This window comes from Pleurodeles waltl, unplaced genomic scaffold (genome assembly GCF_031143425.1).
Source record: "Pleurodeles waltl isolate 20211129_DDA unplaced genomic scaffold, aPleWal1.hap1.20221129 scaffold_86, whole genome shotgun sequence".
Taxonomy (NCBI): domain Eukaryota; kingdom Metazoa; phylum Chordata; class Amphibia; order Caudata; family Salamandridae; genus Pleurodeles; species Pleurodeles waltl.
Genome location: NW_027150400.1, coordinates 1,055,513 through 1,068,114, shown reverse-complemented (window position 1 = coordinate 1,068,114; position 12,602 = coordinate 1,055,513). Strand labels below are relative to the sequence as shown.

Sequence of the window (12,602 nt, the reverse complement as noted above, 5' to 3'; positions counted from 1 at the left end):
TTCCCTGACCGGGAATCGAACCCGGGCCGCGGCGGTGAGAGCGCCGAATCCTAACCACTAGACCACCAGGGAGCAGGCACAGGTCGTCCACCACCACCCAATATAGAAACAAGAACTGGTCAGCAGGCTACTCAGGATCCCATTTCCTATTACAGGAAAATTAAAGCAGACATGCAAGGACACACCATTTTCAGGCACAGCATGAAGAAAGAAATTGACTGCACCTCAAATGCACTCACAACTCTTCACACTTTACAGCTCTCCAAGACCTAGCACACCCTCATAAGACATCCCATCCTTCAGCAGTAATAGCACTTACACACTTAACTAGCAGGAAAATTCAGAAGTACAATTAAAGGGACGATCAGTGCTTCTTCTCAGAGCCCCGATAGGAGGGCAGCTCTTAGCTTTCCCAGGTCAACGCAGGCATCTCCAGCTCTACATGTGCAGGCTTTTACTTAAGGTGCTGGGACCTTCACTCCTCTTTTACAATGCTGTGTATAGAACTACGAGTCCCACAATGCAGTGTAACACATGACCTGCTGTCGATAGTCATGGAAGAACCTCGGAACTAGAAAAGCTCTGATGAGATTAGTGGGTGGGCACGTCCGGGTCACTGCTTGTTTTCCTTTCTCAGTGTGTCTGTAAATTATACAACTTTACACTTTATCTAAAGATAAAAGGTTTCACCTTCCTATAAAACAATTCCTCCTTCAGAGTGTGCCCCAACATTTCATTTACTTAGTGTGAGAAAACAAAATAGCTTAAATGCATTTTTTTTATCATGCAGTACTTTCCTTTTTATCTCATGAAAAATCCTTGATTCCACCTTTCCTTTTTCAAGGAAGTAGGCAGGAAGTTTAAATGAAAAGGGAGAAATGGTTGTGAAAAAGAGTCTTAGGTCCAAATTGTGGGTGCTAGATTTTGAAAGGTACTTGATGGCATGAATAAATGTTTCGATTTGGAGGAGGTGTGTGGATGAAAGAAAAATGGGCGTACTCTGTAGTATGAGTGTGAGATTGTAAACGGTATTTGAAGTAAATATTGATTGCTGGTGCTCTGAAAATGTAGGTTTAAGCCTTTAAAAGAAGAGGCAGTTTCCAAGTGGGGGAATTGAACCCCAGTCTCCCAGGCAGGGACACTCTCCACTATACTAAGTAGGAAGAGATATTTTTGTGTGTGCTGAGCAGCTCCTTCTTCTGTCCAACCCGCCCTCTCTGTGCCAAGCGTCTGAGTTTTTCCATTTCTCACTTCCTTCCCACCCACACGGGGGGGCAGAGCTGGCTTAAGGATGCTGCAACTGTTGCACTCGCACTGCTCGCTCACATGCACGGGGGCACCCACCTCAGGGGGGGGGGGGGGGGGCGCTCTGCTTAGTCTCAACTTAACATTTAATACAACCTGCTGCAGAGTTCCTTCCCTTTACAGATTTCAGGCAACAATCAAAATGGCAACACAACTCTTCTCATTAATCTTCCTGCCAGAGAGAGCCCAGATTTTTGCCTGCTAGCAGCAGGGCCGGCTGTAGCCCTGGTGGCTGGAAGACAGTCTTTTTTGGCACCCCCCCAACCCCCTTCACTCCATCACCACCTACTCGGATTCACTCACTGCCACCTGCCAAATGTGCCCCTCATCTATCCATAGCCCCTCTCACATAGATTAGATTTGTTTTAAAGAGCTGGATAGCTGCTTGACTATCCAGACAGCTCTCCACATTAGATATGGTTCTGTTCTTTGCGTCAGGCACATGAACCCTCTACGCTATTTTATATCTAGTCAAAGCTGCCTCTGGACAAAACCACCAACTCTCTCCCTAGCAGGAACGGTAATCACAAGAGGTATCTTGGCATTTTATTTGCTTTCTGTAGTTTGGACACACAAGGAACTTTCCAGCATGAGCTTTTAAATCGCAAGTTTCGTAAGTTATTGCTAAACACAGCGCCCCCCGAGGTCAGCAACTCCAATCCTGGTCAGCACCCGGTGCGGCCGCACTGCTCGCACCTCCCTAAACCCGGCCCTGAGTGGCAGTTTTGCATCGCCATGAAATTGTCATGCCGTTGAGGTCAGTGTGTGACGTGGCCAAGGCTATCCTATTTGAGGACTCCGGGAGAGACAGCTGCTCCCTTAATGAAGGAGTGGCCTTCTGACTGAAGTCACCTGAGGCAGGGGCCCACTGTCAGAGGCCTTATGGGGCAGGGACCCGCTGCAAATCCTGGCTTGCCCCATGCAACCCCTGGAGAACCCTAAATGACATCCATGTAAGTGCCTACTGTCGAGGTCAGCAAGGTCAGTGTGTGGCTCGGCCCAGGCTATCCTATCTGAGGTCTCCTGAAGTGACAGCTGCCACCTTAAAGAAGGAGTGGCGTTCTGACTGGCGCCAACTGAGGTAGGGGCCCGCTGTCAGAGGCCATATGGGGGAGGGGCCCGCTGCGACATCTGGCTTGCCCCTTGCGATCCCTGGTGACCCCTAGGTGACATCCATGCGAGCGCTTGCCGTCAAGGTCAGCGTGTGGCGCGGCCAAGGCTATCCTCCCCTGAGGCTCCTGAAGGGACAGCTGACGCCTGAAGTAAGGAGTGGCCTTCTGACCGAAGTCACCTGAGGCAGGTGCCCGCCGTCAGAGGCCTTATGGGGCAGGGGCTAAAGGGACATTTTAAGTCCAGCCAGAAGGCAGAAGGTTTGGTCTGTGCTGTCCTGGGGCAGGACTTCCTCCTTAGTAGGGCTGCCACCTGGCTGTGTTTTTTGAACTACCTCGTCTGTACGTTTAATTCCAGGCTGGTAAAAATATTGAGAAAAGCTGTGAAATTCAGGTTCTAAGAAAGGAGGCAACCCCAATCTTATACACACTGCGCTGACACTTACAAAGGGTATTCCTGGTGCAGCAGGGAAATGTGCCCCCTGGAGACATCTTGCAGTCACTATGTGGACAAGCAAGAGCTCTGGAGCTCTGGAGCTCTCAGCTGATCACAGCAAGATGGAGTGCTTTCAGATGTTATTTGGAGTGAAAAAAAGAGCTGTGAGAAAGCTGTGTGATATTGTGAGAAAAGTCAATTAAAGAAGAACTAGTGGTAATGAAGCATTTGTAATTGAAAGGTTTCCTAATGTGTTTGAATCCATGAAAAGTGTAAAATGAAAGGTTTCCTATAAGAAATGTAAGTGTAGAAGTAAAAAGTGTAAGGAACTTCGCGTTCCCTGACCGGGAATCGAACCCGGGCCGCGGCGGTGAGAGCGCCGAATCCTAACCACTAGACCACCAGGGAGCAGGCACAGGTCGTCCACCACCACCCAATATAGAAACAAGAACTGGTCAGCAGGCTACTCAGGATCCCATTTCCTATTACAGGAAAATTAAAGCAGACATGCAAGGACACACCATTTTCAGGCACAGCATGAAGAAAGAAATTGACTGCACCTCAAATGCACTCACAACTCTTCACACTTTACAGCTCTCCAAGACCTAGCACACCCTCATAAGACATCCCATCCTTCAGCAGTAATAGCACTTACACACTTAACTAGCAGGAAAATTCAGAAGTACAATTAAAGGGACGATCAGTGCTTCTTCTCAGAGCCCCGATAGGAGGGCAGCTCTTAGCTTTCCCAGGTCAACGCAGGCATCTCCAGCTCTACATGTGCAGGCTTTTACTTAAGGTGCTGGGACCTTCACTCCTCTTTTACAATGCTGTGTATAGAACTACGAGTCCCACAATGCAGTGTAACACATGACCTGCTGTCGATAGTCATGGAAGAACCTCGGAACTAGAAAAGCTCTGATGAGATTAGTGGGTGGGCACGTCCGGGTCACTGCTTGTTTTCCTTTCTCAGTGTGTCTGTAAATTATACAACTTTACACTTTATCTAAAGATAAAAGGTTTCACCTTCCTATAAAACAATTCCTCCTTCAGAGTGTGCCCCAACATTTCATTTACTTAGTGTGAGAAAACAAAATAGCTTAAATGCATTTTTTTTATCATGCAGTACTTTCCTTTTTATCTCATGAAAAATCCTTGATTCCACCTTTCCTTTTTCAAGGAAGTAGGCAGGAAGTTTAAATGAAAAGGGAGAAATGGTTGTGAAAAAGAGTCTTAGGTCCAAATTGTGGGTGCTAGATTTTGAAAGGTACTTGATGGCATGAATAAATGTTTCGATTTGGAGGAGGTGTGTGGATGAAAGAAAAATGGGCGTACTCTGTAGTATGAGTGTGAGATTGTAAACGGTATTTGAAGTAAATATTGATTGCTGGTGCTCTGAAAATGTAGGTTTAAGCCTTTAAAAGAAGAGGCAGTTTCCAAGTGGGGGAATTGAACCCCAGTCTCCCAGGCAGGGACACTCTCCACTATACTAAGTAGGAAGAGATATTTTTGTGTGTGCTGAGCAGCTCCTTCTTCTGTCCAACCCGCCCTCTCTGTGCCAAGCGTCTGAGTTTTTCCATTTCTCACTTCCTTCCCACCCACACGGGGGGGCAGAGCTGGCTTAAGGATGCTGCAACTGTTGCACTCGCACTGCTCGCTCACATGCACGGGGGCACCCACCTCAGGGGGGGGGGGGGGGGGCGCTCTGCTTAGTCTCAACTTAACATTTAATACAACCTGCTGCAGAGTTCCTTCCCTTTACAGATTTCAGGCAACAATCAAAATGGCAACACAACTCTTCTCATTAATCTTCCTGCCAGAGAGAGCCCAGATTTTTGCCTGCTAGCAGCAGGGCCGGCTGTAGCCCTGGTGGCTGGAAGACAGTCTTTTTTGGCACCCCCCCAACCCCCTTCACTCCATCACCACCTACTCGGATTCACTCACTGCCACCTGCCAAATGTGCCCCTCATCTATCCATAGCCCCTCTCACATAGATTAGATTTGTTTTAAAGAGCTGGATAGCTGCTTGACTATCCAGACAGCTCTCCACATTAGATATGGTTCTGTTCTTTGCGTCAGGCACATGAACCCTCTACGCTATTTTATATCTAGTCAAAGCTGCCTCTGGACAAAACCACCAACTCTCTCCCTAGCAGGAACGGTAATCACAAGAGGTATCTTGGCATTTTATTTGCTTTCTGTAGTTTGGACACACAAGGAACTTTCCAGCATGAGCTTTTAAATCGCAAGTTTCGTAAGTTATTGCTAAACACAGCGCCCCCCGAGGTCAGCAACTCCAATCCTGGTCAGCACCCGGTGCGGCCGCACTGCTCGCACCTCCCTAAACCCGGCCCTGAGTGGCAGTTTTGCATCGCCATGAAATTGTCATGCCGTTGAGGTCAGTGTGTGACGTGGCCAAGGCTATCCTATTTGAGGACTCCGGGAGAGACAGCTGCTCCCTTAATGAAGGAGTGGCCTTCTGACTGAAGTCACCTGAGGCAGGGGCCCACTGTCAGAGGCCTTATGGGGCAGGGACCCGCTGCAACTCCTGGCTTGCCCCATGCAACCCCTGGAGAACCCTAAATGACATCCATGTAAGTGCCTACTGTCGAGGTCAGCAAGGTCAGTGTGTGGCTCGGCCCAGGCTATCCTATCTGAGGTCTCCTGAAGGGACAGCTGCCACCTTAAAGAAGGAGTGGCGTTCTGACTGGCGCCAACTGAGGTAGGGGCCTGCTGTCAGAGGCCATATGGGGGAGGGGCCCGCTGCGACATCTGGCTTGCCCCTTGCGACCCCTGGTGACCCCTAGGTGACATCCATGCGAGCGCTTGCCGTCAAGGTCAGCGTGTGGCACGGCCAAGGCTATCCTCCCCTGAGGCTCCTGAAGGGACAGCTGGCGCCTGAAGTAAGGAGTGGCCTTCTGACCGAAGTCACCTGAGGCAGGTGCCCGCCGTCAGAGGCCTTATGGGGCAGGGGCTAAAGGGACATTTTAAGTCCAGCCAGAAGGCAGAAGGTTTGGTCTGTGCTGTCCTGGGGCAGGACTTCCTCCTTAGTAGGGCTGCCACCTGGCTGTGTTTTTTGAACTACCTCGTCTGTACGTTTAATTCCAGGCTGGTAAAAATATTGAGAAAAGCTGTGAAATTCAGGTTCTAAGAAAGGAGGCAACCCCAATCTTATACACACTGCGCTGACACTTACAAAGGGTATTCCTGGTGCAGCAGGGAAATGTGCCCCCTGGAGACATCTTGCAGTCACTATGTGGACAAGCAAGAGCTCTGGAGCTCTGGAGCTCTCAGCTGATCACAGCAAGATGGAGTGCTTTCAGATGTTATTTGGAGTGAAAAAAAGAGCTGTGAGAAAGCTGTGTGATATTGTGAGAAAAGTCAATTAAAGAAGAACTAGTGGTAATGAAGCATTTGTAATTGAAAGGTTTCCTAATGTGTTTGAATCCATGAAAAGTGTAAAATGAAAGGTTTCCTATAAGAAATGTAAGTGTAGAAGTAAAAAGTGTAAGGAACTTCGCGTTCCCTGACCGGGAATCGAACCCGGGCCGCGGCGGTGAGAGCGCCGAATCCTAACCACTAGACCACCAGGGAGCAGGCACATGTCGTCCACCACCACCCAATATAGAAACAAGAACTGGTCAGCAGGCTACTCAGGATCCCATTTCCTATTACAGGAAAATTAAAGCAGACATGCAAGGACACACCATTTTCAGGCACAGCATGAAGAAAGAAATTGACTGCACCTCAAATGCACTCACAACTCTTCACACTTTACAGCTCTCCAAGACCTAGCACACCCTCATAAGACATCCCATCCTTCAGCAGTAATAGCACTTACACACTTAACTAGCAGGAAAATTCAGAAGTACAATTAAAGGGACGATCAGTGCTTCTTCTCAGAGCCCCGATAGGAGGGCAGCTCTTAGCTTTCCCAGGTCAACGCAGGCATCTCCAGCTCTACATGTGCAGGCTTTTACTTAAGGTGCTGGGACCTGCACTCCTCTTTTACAATGCTGTGTATAGAACTACGAGTCCCACAATGCAGTGTAACACATGACCTGCTGTCGATAGTCATGGAAGAACCTCGGAACTAGAAAAGCTCTGATGAGATTAGTGGGTGGGCACGTCCGGGTCAATGCTTGTTTTCCTTTCTCAGTGTGTCTGTAAATTATACAACTTTACACTTTATCTAAAGATAAAAGGTTTCACCTTCCTATAAAACAATTCCTCCTTCAGAGTGTGCCCCAACATTTCATTTACTTAGTGTGAGAAAACAAAATAGCTTAAATGCATTTTTTTTATCATGCAGTACTTTCCTTTTTATCTCATGAAAAATCCTTGATTCCACCTTTCCTTTTTCAAGGAAGTAGGCAGGAAGTTTAAATGAAAAGGGAGAAATGGTTGTGAAAAAGAGTCTTAGGTCCAAATTGTGGGTGCTAGATTTTGAAAGGTACTTGATGGCATGAATAAATGTTTCGATTTGGAGGAGGTGTGTGGATGAAAGAAAAATGGGCGTACTCTGTAGTATGAGTGTGAGATTGTAAACGGTATTTGAAGTAAATATTGATTGCTGGTGCTCTGAAAATGTAGGTTTAAGCCTTTAAAAGAAGAGGCAGATTCCCAGTTGGGGAATTGAACCCCAGTCTCCCAGGTCCCAGGCAGGGACACTCTCCACTATACTAAGTAGGAAGAGATATTTTTGTGTGTGCTGAGCAGCTCCTTCTTCTGTCCAACCCGCCCTCTCTGTGCCAAGCGTCTGAGTTTTTCCATTTCTCACTTCCTTCCCACCCACACGGGGGGGCAGAGCTGGCTTAAGGATGCTGCAACTGTTGCACTCGCACTGCTCGCTCACATGCACGGGGGCACCCACCTCAGGGGGGGGGGGCGCTCTGCTTAGTCTCAACTTAACATTTAATACAACCTGCTGCAGAGTTCCTTCCCTTTACAGATTTCAGGCAACAATCAAAATGGCAACACAACTCTTCTCATTAATCTTCCTGCCAGAGAGAGCCCAGATTTTTGCCTGCTAGCAGCAGGGCCGGCTGTAGCCCTGGTGGCTGGAAGACAGTCTTTTTTTGGCACCCCCCAACCCCCTTCACTCCATCACCACCTACTCGGATTCACTCACTGCCACCCGCCAAATGTGCCCCTCATCTATCCATAGCCCCTCTCACATAGATTAGATTTGTTTTAAAGAGCTGGATAGCTGCTTGACTATCCAGACAGCTCTCCACATTAAATATGGTTCTGTTCTTTGCGTCAGGCACATGAACCCTCTACGCTATTTTATATCTAGTCAAAGCTGCCTCTGGACAAAACCACCAACTCTCTCCCTAGCAGGAACGGTAATCACAAGAGGTATCTTGGCATTTTATTTGCTTTCTGTAGTTTGGACACACAAGGAACTTTCCAGCATGAGCTTTTAAATCGCAAGTTTCGTAAGTTATTGCTAAACACAGCGCCCCCCGAGGTCAGCAACTCCAATCCTGGTCAGCACCCGGTGCGGCCGCACTGCTCGCACCTCCCTAAACCCGGCCCTGAGTGGCAGTTTTGCATCGCCATGAAATTGTCATGCCGTTGAGGTCAGTGTGTGACGTGGCCAAGGCTATCCTATTTGAGGACTCCGGGAGAGACAGCTGCTCCCTTAATGAAGGAGTGGCCTTCTGACTGAAGTCACCTGAGGCAGGGGCCCACTGTCAGAGGCCTTATGGGGCAGGGACCCGCTGCAACTCCTGGGTTGCCCCATGCAACCCCTGGAGAACCCTAAATGACATCCATGTAAGTGCCTACTGTCGAGGTCAGCAAGGTCAGTGTGTGGCTCGGCCCAGGCTATCCTATCTGAGGTCTCCTGAAGGGACAGCTGCCACCTTAAAGAAGGAGTGGCGTTCTGACTGGCGCCAACTGAGGTAGGGGCCCGCTGTCAGAGGCCATATGGGGGAGGGGCCCGCTGCGACATCTGGCTTGCCCCTTGCGACCCCTGGTGACCCCTAGGTGACATCCATGCGAGCGCTTGCCGTCAAGGTCAGCGTGTGGCACGGCCAAGGCTATACTCCCCTGAGGCTCCTGAAGGGACAGCTGGCGCCTGAAGTAAGGAGTGGCCTTCTGACCGAAGTCACCTGAGGCAGGTGCCCGCCGTCATTGGCCTTATGGGGCAGGGGCTAAAGGGACATTTTAAGTCCAGCCAGAAGGCAGAAGGTTTGGTCTGTGCTGTCCTGGGGCAGGACTTCCTCCTTAGTAGGGCTGCCACCTGGCTGTGTTTTTTGAACTACCTCGTCTGTACGTTTAATTCCAGGCTGGTAAAAATATTGAGAAAAGCTGTGAAATTCAGGTTCTAAGAAAGGAGGCAACCCCAATCTTATACACACTGCGCTGACACTTACAAAGGGTATTCCTGGTGCAGCAGGGAAATGTGCCCCCTGGAGACATCTTGCAGTCACTATGTGGACAAGCAAGAGCTCTGGAGCTCTCAGCTGATCACAGCAAGATGGAGTGCTTTCAGATGTTATTTGGAGTGAAAAAAAGAGCTGTGAGAAAGCTGTGTGATATTGTGAGAAAAGTCAATTAAAGAAGAACTAGTGGTAATGAAGCATTTGTAATTGAAAGGTTTCCTAATGTGTTTGAATCCATGAAAAGTGTAAAATGAAAGGTTTCCTATAAGAAATGTAAGTGTAGAAGTAAAAAGTGTAAGGAACTTCGCGTTCCCTGACCGGGAATCGAACCCGGGCCGCGGCGGTGAGAAAGCCGAATCCTAACCACTAGACCACCAGGGAGCAGGCACAGGTTGTCCACCACCACCCAATATAGAAACAAGAACTGGTCAGCAGGCTACTCAGGATCCCATTTCCTATTACAGGAAAATTAAAGCAGACATGCAAGGACACACCATTTTCAGGCACAGCATGAAGAAAGAAATTGACTGCACCTCAAATGCACTCACAACTCTTCACACTTTACAGCTCTCCAAGACCTAGAACACCCTCATAAGACATCCCATCCTTCAGCAGTTATAGCACTTACACACTTAACTAGCAGGAAAATTCAGAAGTACAATTAAAGGGACGATCAGTGCTTCTTCTCAGAGCCCCGATAGGAGGGCAGCTCTTAGCTTTCCCAGGTCAACGCAGGCATCTCCAGCTCTACATGTGCAGGCTTTTACTTAAGGTGCTGGGACCTGCACTCCTCTTTTACAATGCTGTGTATAGAACTACGAGTCCCACAATGCAGTGTAACACATGACCTGCTGTCGATAGTCATGGAAGAACCTCGGAACTAGAAAAGCTCTGATGAGATTAGTGGGTGGGCACGTCCGGGTCACTGCTTGTTTTCCTTTCTCAGTGTGTCTGTAAATTATACAACTTTACACTTTATCTAAAGATAAAAGGTTTCACCTTCCTATAAAACAATTCCTCCTTCAGAGTGTGCCCCAACATTTCATTTACTTAGTGTGAGAAAACAAAATAGCTTAAATGCATTTTTTTTATCATGCAGTACTTTCCTTTTTATCTCATGAAAAATCCTTGATTCCACCTTTCCTTTTTCAAGGAAGTAGGCAGGAAGTTTAAATGAAAAGGGAGAAATGGTTGTGAAAAAGAGTCTTAGGTCCAAATTGTGGGTGCTAGATTTTGAAAGGTACTTGATGGCATGAATAAATGTTTCGATTTGGAGGAGGTGTGTGGATGAAAGAAAAATGGGCGTACTCTGTAGTATGAGTGTGAGATTGTAAACGGTATTTGAAGTAAATATTGATTGCTGGTGCTCTGAAAATGTAGGTTTAAGCCTTTAAAAGAAGAGGCAGTTTCCCAGTGGGGGAATTGAACCCCAGTCTCCCAGGTCCCAGGGAGGGACACTCTCCACTATACTAAGTAGGAAGAGATATTTTTGCGTGTGCTGAGCAGCTCCTTCTTCTGTCCAACCCGCCCTCTCTGTGCCAGGCGTCTGAGTTTTTCCATTTCTCACTTCCTTCCCACCCACACGGGGGGGCAGAGCTGGCTTAAGGATGCTGCAACTGTTGCACTCGCACTGCTCGCTCACATGCACGGGGGCACCCACCTCAGGGGGGGGGGGGGGCGCTCTGCTTAGTCTCAACTTAACATTTAATACAACCTGCTGCAGAGTTCCTTCCCTTTACAGATTTCAGGCAACAATCAAAATGGCAACACAACTCTTCTCATTAATCTTCCTGCCAGAGAGAGCTCAGATTTTTGCCTGCTAGCAGCAGGGCCGGCTGTAGCCCTGGTGGCTGGAAGACAGTCTTTTTTGGCACCCCCCAACCCCCTTCACTCCATCACCACCTACTCGGATTCACTCACTGCCACCCGCCAAATGTGCCCCTCATCTATCCATAGCCCCTCTCACATAGATTAGATTTGTTTTAAAGAGCTGGATAGCTGCTTGACTATCCAGACAGCTGTCCACATTAGATATGGTTCTGTTCTTTGCGTCAGGCACATGAACCCTCTACGCTATTTTATATCTAGTCAAAGCTGCCTCTGGACAAAACCACCAACTCTCTCCCTAGCAGGAACGGTAATCACAAGAGGTATCTTGGCATTTTATTTGCTTTCTGTAGTTTGGACACACAAGGAACTTTCCAGCATGAGCTTATAAATCGCAAGTTTCGTAAGTTATTGCTAAACACAGCGCCCCCCGAGGTCAGCAACTCCAATCCTGGTCAGCACCCGGTGCGGCCGCACTGCTCGCACCTCCCTAAACCCGGCCCTGAGTGGCAGTTTTGCATCGCCATGAAATTGTCATGCCGTTGAGGTCAGTGTGTGACGTGGCCAAGGCTATCCTATTTGAGGACTCCGGGAGAGACAGCTGCTCCCTTAATGAAGGAGTGGCCTTCTGACTGAATTCACCTGAGGCAGGGGCCCACTGTCAGAGGCCTTATGGGGCAGGGACCCGCTGCAACTCCTGGCTTGCCCCATGCAACCCCTGGAGAACCCTAAATGACATCCATGTAAGTGCCTACTGTCGAGGTCAGCAAGGTCAGTGTGTGGCTCGGCCCAGGCTATCCTATCTGAGGTCTCCTGAAGTGACAGCTGCCACCTTAAAGAAGGAGTGGCGTTCTGACTGGCGCCAACTGAGGTAGGGGCCCGCTGTCAGAGGCCATATGGGGGAGGGGCCCGCTGCGACATCTGGCTTGCCCCTTGCGACCCCTGGTGACCCCTAGGTGACATCCATGCGAGCGCTTGCCGTCAAGGTCAGCGTGTGGCGCGGCCAAGGCTATCCTCCCCTGAGGCTCCTGAAGGGACAGCTGGCGCCTGAAGTAAGGAGTGGCCTTCTGACCGAAGTCACCTGAGGCAGGTGCCCGCCGTCAGAGGCCTTATGGGGCAGGGGCTAAAGGGACATTTTAAGTCCAGCCAGAAGGCAGAAGGTTTGGTCTGTGCTGTCCTGGGGCAGGACTTCCTCCTTAGTAGGGCTGCCACCTGGCTGTGTTTTTTGAACTACCTCGTCTGTACGTTTAATTCCAGGCTGGTAAAAATATTGAGAAAAGCTGTGAAATTCAGGTTCTAAGAAAGGAGGCAACCCCAATCTTATACACACTGCGCTGACACTTACAAAGGGTATTCCTGGTGCAGCAGGGAAATGTGCCCCCTGGAGACATCTTGCAGTCACTATGTGGACAAGCAAGAGCTCTGGAGCTCTGGAGCTCTCAGCTGATCACAGCAAGATGGAGTGCTTTCAGATGTTATTTGGAGTGAAAAAAAGAGCTGTGAGAAAGCTGTGTGATATTGTGAGAAAAGTCA

General features: G+C 48.8%; 4 non-coding genes across 4 annotated transcripts; all 4 read right to left on the bottom strand.

Annotated features, from left to right (window-relative positions):
* TRNAE-CUC (transfer RNA glutamic acid (anticodon CUC)) lies at positions 1 to 72 on the bottom strand. The gene has a single exon. It is a non-coding gene; the product is annotated as a tRNA-Glu (tRNA).
* A 3,114-nt stretch (positions 73 to 3,186) lies between these two features.
* TRNAE-CUC (transfer RNA glutamic acid (anticodon CUC)) lies at positions 3,187 to 3,258 on the bottom strand. The gene has a single exon. It is a non-coding gene; the product is annotated as a tRNA-Glu (tRNA).
* Positions 3,259 to 6,372: 3,114 nt separating this feature from the next.
* Positions 6,373 to 6,444, bottom strand: TRNAE-CUC (transfer RNA glutamic acid (anticodon CUC)). The gene has a single exon. It is a non-coding gene; the product is annotated as a tRNA-Glu (tRNA).
* Positions 6,445 to 9,551: 3,107 nt separating this feature from the next.
* On the bottom strand, positions 9,552 to 9,623 carry TRNAE-CUC (transfer RNA glutamic acid (anticodon CUC)). Its single transcript has one exon. It is a non-coding gene; the product is annotated as a tRNA-Glu (tRNA).
* Positions 9,624 to 12,602: the final 2,979 nt, after the last annotated feature.